This window comes from Grammomys surdaster, unplaced genomic scaffold, assembly GCF_004785775.1.
Source record: "Grammomys surdaster isolate TR1022 unplaced genomic scaffold, NIH_TR_1.0 125973, whole genome shotgun sequence".
Taxonomy (NCBI): domain Eukaryota; kingdom Metazoa; phylum Chordata; class Mammalia; order Rodentia; family Muridae; genus Grammomys; species Grammomys surdaster.
In genome coordinates this window covers 1320399-1332869 of record NW_021620790.1, presented here as the reverse complement: position 1 = coordinate 1332869, position 12471 = coordinate 1320399, and positions in this window count along the sequence as shown.

Below are 12471 nucleotides of genomic sequence, written 5' to 3'. Positions count from 1 at the left end.
AAGCAGATCCAAGTACCCATAGGATGTAAAGTCTAGTACCCTAGAAAAACTACTACTGTCATTTTCTTATACAGGTATAAGTCCCCATTGCGTCAGAAATAGCTGTCCTAATATCCAAAGATAAATGTACATTTCATCACTCATCAAAGATGCTCACTTCTTCAGAAAAAAGAACCACAGAATTCTGTAGCTGCCCAAAATTCAAGAAAGAAATGTCTATGAATGCACAGCCACAGCTGCTACATCTTCAATACAACCCCTACATATAAGTCTCAGGGAACATAGAAGAGGCTGTAGTTCACTTCAATATTAAAAGACATGTGCTTTAGGAGGGCTCAGATATAAGGGAGTACATACTATGCCTGGCTTTCTGGCTTTGGTTTACCTCACTCAGGGTAATATTCTGAAGTTCTACACATTTGCCTGCAAAAATAATGATTTTTTGTTTTTAATAGTGTAGCATTCTGTCTAAAAATCACTCCCACAGTTATCTGGCTACAGCTAGGTATGCTCTTCCCCACAGTTACCTGGCAATAGCCAGGTAGGCCTGGCCCACTATAAAAGGAGCTGCTTGCCCTTTTCTTGCTCATTTGATCTCTTGCTCTTGTTCTCTTGATCCCTCTGTCACTTCGTCCCTTCCCTCTTCACTTCCCCCTCTCTCCACATGGTCACGCCTGGCCTCTTCTTTTCTACTCTCTTTCTCTCTGCCTCTCTCTGCCTCTACCACCCTCCTGGATCCCCTCCCCATACCCTGAATAAACTCTTTTCTATACTATACCAGTGTGTGACTGGTCCCTCGGGGAAGAGATACCTCAGCATGGGCTCACTGAGACATCCTCTTCCCCATACCTCACCACACACCCAGAGAACATATTCTCTTTATCTCTTTATCTTTCAATAAACACATCAAATAGCTAAATAATATTTCATTGTCTATATGTACCACATTTGCTTTATTGATTCTTCAGTTGAGGGATATCTCTCTAGGTTGTTTCCAGATTCTAGCTCTTATGAATAAAGCTGTTATAAACATAGTCGAGCAAGTTTCCCTGTGGTATAGTGGGACATCTTTTGGGTATAACTGGGTCTTGAAGTAAAACAATTCCCAGTTTTGTGAGAAACTGCCATATTTATATCCAATGTAGTTGTCCAAGTTTGCACTTCCACCAACAGTGAAGAAGAGCAATTCTTGCTTCACATCCTTGACAGCATGTGGTATCATTTGAGTATTTGATCTTAGCCATTCTGATAGGTGTTAGATGGAATCTCCAGGTGCTTTTGATTTGCATTTTTCTGATGGCTAAGGACTTTGAACATTCTTTAAGTGTTTCATGGCCATTTGAGATTTCTGTGCTGGGAATTCTCTGTTTAGTTCTGTATTTCATTTTTAATTGTGCTTTTTGGTTTATTGTGGTCTAATGTCTTGAGTTTCTGATGTATTTTGGATATTAGCCCTGTGTAGGATGTAGAGTTGAAGATCTTTTCCTAACCTGTAGGCTCCTGTTTTGCCTAATTGATGGTCTTCTTTACCTTACAGAAACTTTTCAGTTTCATGAGGTCCCAATTGTTAATTGCTGATCTTATAGCTTAAGCAGAGCCATTGGTGGGTGTTCTGTTCAGGAAGTTGTTTCCTGTACCTAGGAGATTAAGGTTCTTTCACATCTTCTATTAGATTTAGTTTATCTGGTTTTATGTTGAAATCTCTGATCCAATTAGATTTGAATTTTGAACATGGTTATGAGCATGAATCTCTTTGCATTTTTTCTACATTTACACTTGAATAAAGAAATGTTTAAAATAAACCAGCACATTTGTTGAAGATGCTTTATGTTTTTTCATTGTATGGTCTTTCCTTTGATGTAAAACATCAGGTATCTGGAGGTATGTGGATTTATTTTTGAGTATTTTTATTCCCTTGGTCTTCTTTGTTACTCTTATTGCTCCAGCTAGAATTTTGCTTACTATGCTTTATAGCTAGGGAAAGAAAAGAAATTTTTATCTTTCCCTGGTCATAGTGCAATTGCTTGAAGCTTCTTCTCTCTCCATTTAATTTAATGTTTGCTCTTGGGTCTGTATATTGCTTACATTATGTTTAGCTGTGCACATTACAACCCTAATCTAAGACTTTTAGTATTTCAAAGGGTGTTGGATTTTGTCAAGGGCTTTTCAGCATCTAGTGTGATGATCATGCATTTTTTTTATTTTAGTTTGTTTGTATAGTTTGTTTTAGTTTATTAATGAATTTTCATATATTATACCATCCTTGCATCTCTGGAATTAAGTCAGTTTAATCATCATATATGATGTTTATAATATGTTCTTGGATTGTGTTTTCAAGTATTTTATTAAATATTTTCCCATCTATGTTCATAAGGGAAAATGGTCTGAAGATTTCTTTCTTAGGTGGTTTTTTTTGGGGGGGGATGGTTTAGGTATCAGAGTGACTGTGGTCCCATAGAATGAGTTTGCCAATGTTCCTCTGTTTCTATTTTGTGGAACAATTTGAGGAGTATGGGTATTAGCACTTCCTTGAAAGAATGTTAGAATTTTGTACTAAAAGCATGTAGTCCTAGGCTTTTTTTGTTTTCGTTTTTCTTTTGTTTTTTTGGGAGACTTTTAATGACTACTCCTATTTCTTTACTGTTAATAGAAATATTTAAACTATTTATCTGATCTTGATTTAACTGTGGTATTTTGTATTTATCTGAAAAGTCATCTATATCATTTAGATTTTCTAATTTTTTTGGATTATAAGCATTTGAAGTAAGGCCTAATGATTTTTTTCTCATTGTATGTTGTTTAGTCTTCCCTTATTTTGCAATTATGTTAATTTGGATACTGTCTCTCAGCTGTTTATTTAGTTTGAGTAAAGGTTTGTCTGTTATCTTGATTTATTCGAAGAACAAGCTCTTGGTTTTGTGGATTATTTGTATTATTCTTTATATTTCTAATTGATTAATTTCAGGCCTGAGTTTGATTATTTCCTGCCATCTACTATTGTGTATTTTTTTTTCTTTTTTGATGCTTTTATTGTATTTTCTCTAGAGCTTTTAGGTTTACTTTAAAATTGCTAGTATGTGAACTCTAATTTCTTAATGGAGATACTTAATGCTATGAATTTTTATTTTTGTAATACTTTCATTATATTCTATAAATCTGAGTGAGTTGTGCCTTTTTTTCACTGAATTTGAGAAAATCTTTAAGGTATGTTTTTATTTCTTGCCTAGTTTAGTGAACACTGACTACAGGAATGTTTAATTTTATGAGATCATAGAGTTTTATTTTTTGTTTGTTTGTTTCTGTTGATGTAGGAGTCCAGCTTTAATCCATGGTAATATGATATTTAAAATGTTATTTCAATTTTCTTGTGTCTGTTTATGCTTGAGGACTATGCGGTAAATTTTAGAGAAGATTCCTTGACGTACTGAGAAGAAGTTATATTATTTTGTGTTCAGTGGAAAGGTTCTGTTGATATTTGTTTTGTCTATTTAATTGATAACATAGGTTAACTTTTCTGTTTAATTTCTGTCTTGATTATCTGTCCTTTGATGAAAGTGTTATATTTAATTCTCTCAGTATTAATGTGTAGAGGTTGATATAAAGCTTCAGTTTCTTTTATGAATGTGCGTGCCCTTGCATTTCAGGCATGCATCTTCAAAATGATAATTTCATACTGGTGGATTTTTCCTTTGATAAGTATGAAGTGTCCTTCCCCATCTCTTCTGATTAACTTTTGTTGAAAGCATATCTTATTGGATAGGAGAAGGCTATGATCTTCCTTCTGGACCTTGTTTGCTTGAAAAACATTTTTCCAGCCCTTTACTCTGAAGTAGGGACTATCTCTGTTTCTGAGTTGTGTTTCTTGTATGCAGCAGAATGATCGATCAATCTTGTTTTCATCTGTATTCTGTTAGCCTGTGTCTTTTTATTGGAAAATTGTGTCCATTTATGTTGAGAAGTATTAATGAAAAAAATGAATGTTGTTCATGTTTTCTGATAGTGGTATTAGTGGTGGTGGTGGTGGTGGTGGTAGGATGTATGTGTGTGTATGTGTGTGTATGTGTGTGTATTTGTGTGTACTCCCTTTATTTTGTTTTTACTGATGTGAAATGATGCCCTATTTTCTTGTGTATAGTTAACCATGTTGATCTGGAGTTTTCCTTCATGTATTTTCTGTAGGACTGGATCTGTGGATAGATATTATTTCAAATTGGTTTTATTTTGGAATGTCTTGTTTTCTTCATCTATGGTGACTGAGAATTTTGCTGGGTATAACAGTCTACGTTGGGATCTGTGGTTTCTTGGAGGCTCTAGGATATTTATTCAGTTCCATTTAGCTTTTAGTCTCTGTTGAGAAGTCTGGTGTAATTTTGATAGGGGCTGCCTTTGTATGTTACTTGGCCTTATTCCCTTGAAGCTTTTAATATTCTTTCTTTGTATGGTATATTTTGTGTTTTGATTATTATTTATTGGGAACATTTTCTTTTCTGATCCAAGCCAGTTGCGATAAGCGTCTTGTATGTTTATAGGTATCTCATTCTTTAAGTTGGGAAAATTTTCATCTATGATGTTCTGGAAAATATTTTCTGGTTCTTAGAGCTGGGGATCTTCAGCTTCTTCTATTTATATTATTCTTAGGTTAGAAATTTTCGTAGTGTCCAAGATTTGCTGTAAGTTTCATGTCAGGAATTTTTTAGAGTTAACATTTTTTTTTTATTTTTTAACATACTTTCTATTCATGATATTCTTTCTTTCACCTCTTGTATACTGTTGGTTATACTTCTGTCCATTGCTCCTGTTCTCTTTCCTAGGTTTTCCATCTCCAGTATTCTCCCAGCTACTGTATTTTTTTGTTGCTTCTATTTCGATTCTCAGGCCTTGAACAGTTTTATTCATTTCCTTCACCCATGTAATAATATTTTCCTATATTACTTTGTGATTTATTTATTTTCCTCTAAATATTTGATTGAATTTTCCTGTATTTCTTGGAAGGATTCATTAAAGGCACGTATCATCTTTATGAGTTTGGCTTTTAGGTCATGTTCTTGTTCTTTGATTGATGTAGGATATCCAGGGCGTGCTCTAGTGTGACAGCATTGCTTGGAAGTTGCCATCTTTTTCTGGGTCTTCTTGTTTCTATTCTTAGGCTGGCTTTTAGCCATATGGTTTACCCTCTATGTTCTTGATGTAACAGACATAGGGAGGTGGGCTTAATGTAGAGATTCCTATGCAGCAGACCTTTACCAGACAGCCTTTTATTAATTGTGCTTATAGTAGCAGGCCTGGGTGTTCCTTGTTTTGTGAGTCTTATTTTTGTTAACTGTTCCTGAATTTTTTGGCACTCTTGATAAAGCCCAGCAGAGCAACAGTCAGACAATGAAGCTCTGGGAAAGGCCCACAGCTTGCTCATCATACATGGGTGTGCCACTGAAGATATGAAGGTAATGTGAGGTTAAGAATATGATCTGGTTGCTCCTTCTTTGGAAGTTCAAATGAATACGTAAAGAACGGTAGACATACAATAAAGCTTTAGGGAGAGACCACAGCTGGCTCAGGGTAGTTAAACATGCCCTGGGTAATGGCATATTATTAGTTCTTAAGTGCACAAGAGGAAATAACATTTTCACCACTAGGTATAATCCTCATATACATTCTATGACATAGGAAGTGAGGACTATCAACATTGTCTCACATAATAAAGAAGTAAAGTAGGATTAAAATGCTTGATGGAGTATTGAAAAGTACAATAGTGCTAGTTCCCACCACAGTCTCATTTCACTTTAAATTCTGGTCCAGGCAAAAGACTATAGGCTTGAGAAAGTGAGAGTGGCTTATCATAAGCTTATCCAAGAAAGAACATGAAGTAAAGTAAACTGCAATACTGAATGTGGTTTCATAGTATGAATGGATTTAAAGTCTTCAGTATAGGTAGCTATTGATCCAGCAAATGTTTTTGTTCTTTTTCTCAATGAATGAAGACCATTGAAATCAGCTTGATCTTAGCTGTAATACATTCAAATTACCTTGTCTAATAGGTTTAGAGTGTTCTAGGCTCATAGGAACTTGAACGGTAGACAGATCCCTTCTTTCTTAGTTATGGTTTTTATTTCTGTTAAGAGACAACCTGACTACAGTAACTCTTATAAAAGAAAGCTTTTAATTAGAACTGGCTTATTGGTCATTGTATTAGTCCAGTGTGATCATGAGAGGTAGAATGGTAGGTCACAGGCAGACATGGTGATAAAGAGGTAGCTAAGAAATCTATATCTGTATCAGCGTATAGAAAAAGACAGTGACACTGGGCCTATCTTGAGCATCTCAAACTACTAATCCCACATGCAGTGACACACTTACTCTAACAAAGCTAAACCTCCTAACAGAGTCATTTCCTATTTGCCTATGGGGCCACTTTCATTCAAACAATCACATCTTTCAAAAGATACCACAATAATAATCTTGTCTTGGTGATATGATTAGTGGACTTGTTGAGAAAGAAGATGACAATCACTACCACTTTCAGTCCCAGAGCACAATTAATATATGTTGATGATATTAAGGGTTCTTTCACCTTATTGTAATCATTAGAATTTGAGGAGGTTGTGATTATTCACCTGGCAACATCTACCATCACCTAGTAGACAATACTCTGGACACATCCTTAGAATTTCTAGGTTGTGTTAACTTAGATGAGAAGATCCACATTTATTCTGTGTCACACTGTTCCATAGGTAGTTATTTTGGACTGAGTAATAAAAGATAAAGTGGTAGAGATAGAGATGGAGCACAGTTGAAACAATACTTTCCTTGTAAGCATGAGGACTTGATGTCATCTCCAGAACTAAAACAATAAAATTATATGATGGTATACACTTGTAATTCCAATGCTAGAGAGGTAAAAACAGATAAATCCAGTGCTAACTTATCAGCCAACCTAACCTTCTTGACAAATTTTAAGCCCCTGCAAGAACCTGTATTGATATATAAAGCAGAAAATAAAACAAAGTAGTAGATGGTTCCCAAAATTTTCACTTAAGGTTATTTTTTTGGCTTCACATGCACATCATGAACACACACATATGATTTTATACACACACACACACACACACACACACACATAAAAGAAGGAAGTTTTATCTCTGTTCTCTGTCAGGATTTTGAGATTTAATTAAATGTAAGAAGTTATATCATGCTCCTGCTGCCATACTTCCTCCAGCACAGCAGACTGTATCATCAAACTGTGAACACAAATAATCTTTTTCCCTATTAATTTGTTTTGCTCAGATATTTTGTCATAGCAAAGAGGGAACTAGCCAATGTAGAAGTTTAGTAGTTTGGCTTCAGGGAACATTGTTTCCTGAGAAGAAATATCTGTCCTGTTGAATCTATGTCTAATCAAAGCATAAAGAAATTTGTATATCATTGAAACTCATCAAAGTATAACATCACAGAAAATAATTTTAATAATTAAATGATTAAGACAACGTTAGTTATTTTAGTCAGTGTCAAATGTCCTCATGAGTAAAGTAGCCATGGTTTCAAGGATGGAGGTTAGTCATAGGCTTAAAAATATTTTCCCCACAAACCAACACACATCAGGCTCCAGCCTTGGTTAATATTTAGTCTATCAATGGTGATCCATGATGATAGGTTGATTACATTACCCCAGTTTCATCATGTTGGGGGAATTCTTTTGTTCTTATTAAAAGAATTACTCTAGATACAGTTTTGTTCTCCTAAACTTGATGCTTCTGCCCAAACTATCATTTGTGAAATTGCTGTATGATAGACAAAGTAATTTATGAGGATTAAGGAAGAATCTATAAATAATTCTTAGTTAATTCTGCCTTGCTGGGTTGATGTTTGGGTCCACATCATTAGTTGAATCAAAGTATGTGGCCTGTGTCTGTCTTGCCACAGAGCTAGAGCTACTTGGGGAAGACAGAGGCACAGTAAGTTTGACAGTGCTCTCCCCATGCTGGTGTCAGGCAGGCTTTAGGCTATGTGAAGCCTCAGGACCCCGCTCAGTGGGTGAAAAGTACAGTCTGAAGTCTTGTGGGGAGCTGGAACTCTTGGCTTGCGGATCCCCGAGCCAAAAGGCAGCCAAGGACTGGCTGGTTATAAAGCTCTTGGGCCCCCAGGTACCACTGGGGGAAGCTGCAAAGCTGAGAACAAAGTAGGGGCATAAGGGTTGGATTGGCCTACAGCTGAAGTGGAAGAAAGAGAGACTCTGGCTGTGTCCTGTGGGAATGGGAGTTCTTGGTTTGCTTGGTTTACTTGGCTGCTTAGGTGGTTGTTACTGTGGCTGCAAATGCCGAGAGGTCTACTGCGGGAGATTAGACAGTGGTTCTATAGGCAAAGGCCTGCTCCACTGTTCCCCATGGTGGAAGAGAAAGAAATTAATTTTCTGCTGTTTTTTCAGTTATCAACCTTAAGTGATTTTGAACAAGCTGGAGGGACAACTGAAAACTTCTTGTCATAGCTAGTCTCTGGTGTAGGGTGAAGGTTCCTTAAGCCCCTGTCTAAAACACAGAAGTCTATACTAGTTATTGAACCAAAAAAATGATCTAACTTCTTAAATCGAACCAAAACTCCTAGTAATCCAGCAGAAAATTAAAAGCCACAGGGATGCTGCCAGTTCTTAAATCTGTCAGAATGTTTCATGATTTGGGCCTTTGATAAATATCCCAAAGCCATAAGGCCAAGGAAATGTTCCCATTGGACAAGATGTTTCTCCTCTTTTCTATCATGGGCAAAAAAAAAAACCAAAAAACCAAAAAAACAAAACAAAACAAAAAAAAAACCAATCCTCCTTGTTTTGGGAAGAAATTCCTCAGAGAAGGCCAACATGAGGTGGCACTATACAACCAAATAAAAGCCATGCATGGTAGTATGCAAATGTAAAAGAAGCATTACGGATTAGAGATGGAACTGTGAGCATACTTTCTGACCATTCTAAATAAATTTGTAGATTTTAGGCTCAATAAACTGAAAATCTCTCTCTCTCTCTCTCTCTCTCTCTCTCTCTCTCTCTCTCTCTCTGTCTCTTCCCTCTCAAAAACTAAGGTGGACAGTAATAGAATAAGACCTTTGGCTCCATATGGACATACACTGACAAGTGAACTCACAAACATATTAGCAAATGCATGCATATTAGCATATGTAGGGAAGCAACATGTGTATAACCAAATAAATAGTGTCATAATTAGCTTTCACTATTAATAGGACTCAGTTAGGGGTCATCTGAGAAGTATATCTCAATTGAGTGGTTTCCAAAATCAGATTGGCCTATAAATGCATGACTATGTTCTTGGAATTTTGAGGGTGGGGAGGTGGGAGTGGGGGCGGGAAGATAGAGGTTACATCCACAGAGAAGAAGGAGGAGGGGTGAGGGGATTGGGGGTTCCTGGGTGGGTGGGGGATGGGGTAAGGGGACAATATAGGAAATGTAAATAAAACAACCAATAAAAATAAAAAAAAATAAATAAAAAGAAAGAAAGCTCAATAAACCTAGGCCAGCAAATGATCCAGCAAGCACTGATCTGTCATAGTTTCTCTAATAATTTACTGTCAGAGTATCCACCCGGACTTCCATGAATGAAGATTTGTGACATAGATGTTTAAGCAAAATAGATTATTTTTTCTAAATTCCATCATATTGTCTGTTATAGCAAAAAAGAAAATGAAACTAGAAAATAACATAAGTAAATCAATAAACAAATAAGTAAATAAATTTAATTCACATTATCACATTACCAGAAGTCTCCACCCACTTTCATTTGTATAAGTTTGTATAAATTTAAAGAATTGGGTTGGGATAGATGGATTAGCAGTTAAGAGCACTTGTTGACCTGAGAGTGGTTCCCAGAACCAATATGGTAGATTACAACCATCTATAATGCTAATTCCAGGAACTTTGGCATTCTCTTATCACTTCTGTAACAGATATGTATGTGGTATACATACATTCAATACAGGCAAAATATTCATACACATGCAATTAAACAAATAATGACTCTAAAAAAATAAATCTTAAAATGTATCAAAATCTATTAGAATAGCATAAATTTTCTATACTAAATATATGTGTTAAGACTTTGATCCAGTTTCTCAAATGATAGTATTTTTTTTCTCTGATATTTGTCACTAGATATTTACCTATTTAATTTTTTTATCTCTTACTTCCTGCAATTGAATGTATACCTAATAGATATGTGAACCAACAATATTGGTATGTGTAAATCCATTGAGTTTAAAGACATTGTCTCCACCTTTCCCTCTTTTTTGTTTCAAGTGCTTGATCTAAGTAGACTATTTAGATGGTGCCAGTGGCTTCAGACTGCATGTATAGTCATAATCTTTGGGAAGGGAAGCATAAGATAAAAGTGATTTATGTGCTAATTTCATTTATCTATATTGAATTGTGAAATATAGGGAAACATTTATAGTGAATTAACTACCCAAAGTGAGAGGTATATGTGAGAATTTTGTGGCTAATGTATTTACATTTGTATATGTATTAAGTTGGCAACATTTGAAAGATTTTTTAAGGAGATAATCTATATACCAAAAGACTTAGCATGAAATAAAGGAAAATAATCTCTTTCAAAGTCAGACACACCTCTCTGTAAACAGTGGATACTTCATCATCTATGGGAAAGGAGATGCAAACTTGATCAAATAAAATGAAAGTCAGATATTCTTCCATAGTGAGCATGTACTTAACATAAAATACAGTTTCATAAAACTGGAGGAAGAAGAGAGACAAAAGCTGAATGAGAAAAATCTTTGCATTTTTGGGAAACACGAACTGCTCAATCCACTCTGCTTCCACCAATTAGTATTATTCTTTTTCTACAACTTGAATAAAAGAAACTTTGGTTTAGTTCCAGGTGAAGAATGAGTTGAAGTAATTTCAAATTCCATCTAGCAAAATAATTGACAGAGGCATTAGATTAGTATCAAGTACTGAGACAGATATTCTTGCAAATCCACTTCTGACAGAGCATCCTGAGGCTTCTGAAAGGCCCCATGCTGAATCACTGAACACATAATCTGCAAAATCAAGACATCAGAATCAAAGGATCATTCCATCTTTTCCTTTCTGAAAAAATCACAAACATTTATGGGAATCTTCTAACCTTGTTCTCCTTTAAGTTTTACCAGGGTCAAAAACTAAGTTGGAATGTGGGCTTTATCAGTAAAATTAACTTGTTGAGTGAATGTCTTATTGCTATGAAGCGATACCATGACCATGGCAACTCTTATAAAGAAAATTGTTTAACTGTGTTATAGACTATTATCCTCATGGTAAGAATCATGTTGGCAGACAGGTAGACTTAGCAACTGAGAATTATACATCCAGATTCATAGGCAGAAGGAAGAAAGAGACATACTGTGTCTGGCTTGAGCTTCTGAAACCCGAAAGCCTACCTCCAGTAACACATTTATTCCCACAAGGCCACATCTAACTCAACAAAGCCATACCTCCTAATTTTGTAAAATAGTGTCATTCTCTAAGCATTCAAATATATGAGCCTACATGAGACCACCACAGGAAGCCAAAACAAAGGTACTTATTTTATCTCTTAATAATTATGAACTATGAAACTAAATTGAAACACAAACCTATTCCTTTAAAAGTATAATATAGAAAAGTAAAACTTAAGCAAACATCTCATCATTTTTTAAGAGATAAAGTTATCAATGCCTACCTTTAATAGCATGCATTCCCTTTCCTTCCAAATACTGACAGTACTCTCCATGTATTTTAATTGTTTTCTTAATTAAGGGTTTATTCATTGAACACAGAAATGGGTTACCTACAGGTAATTCTTCCAAATTGATCATGCATTTTGATCATATTGACTTCACTAAATTTCTACCATTCCTCCTCATTTCCTTATTCCCTTCCAAATCTCCTTCCTTTCCCTGCCTCCCTTCTCCTTTCATGTTGACAATGGATAAGTATATGTACCTGAGAATGGCCTAGACCTTTCTGCACAGTAGAAAGTACCGTTGAACTTGAGATACTTCTTCATCCTTTTTAGCATCTGTCAATAAACTGTATGCCACTACAACCACTTTTCTTTAGTGATTTCATCATACTCCTATGTATACAGAAACACACATACACACAAACAGAAACACAGATTCACATACACAGAGACATATAATGTGGGACTATGAAATTTAGGAGTCATATTTTTAGTACTAAGTAGTCGGTATTAATTGTAAATGTGTAGATTTTACTCTTTGAAATATTTTAAGAATCATTTATGCTGATTCATTAAATTATAACTATGATTCATTTTAATTATCAAAAAATTATACTATTATAATTGAATATGTATACTATTTGCTGAAGGAGCATTAATATTTAAAGAAATAATGTATAACAAAGAATGTGATGCTTTTATGATACTTACATAAAGAATAAGCATTGCCAGCAATCATCAAAGAGAAGGTAAAAAC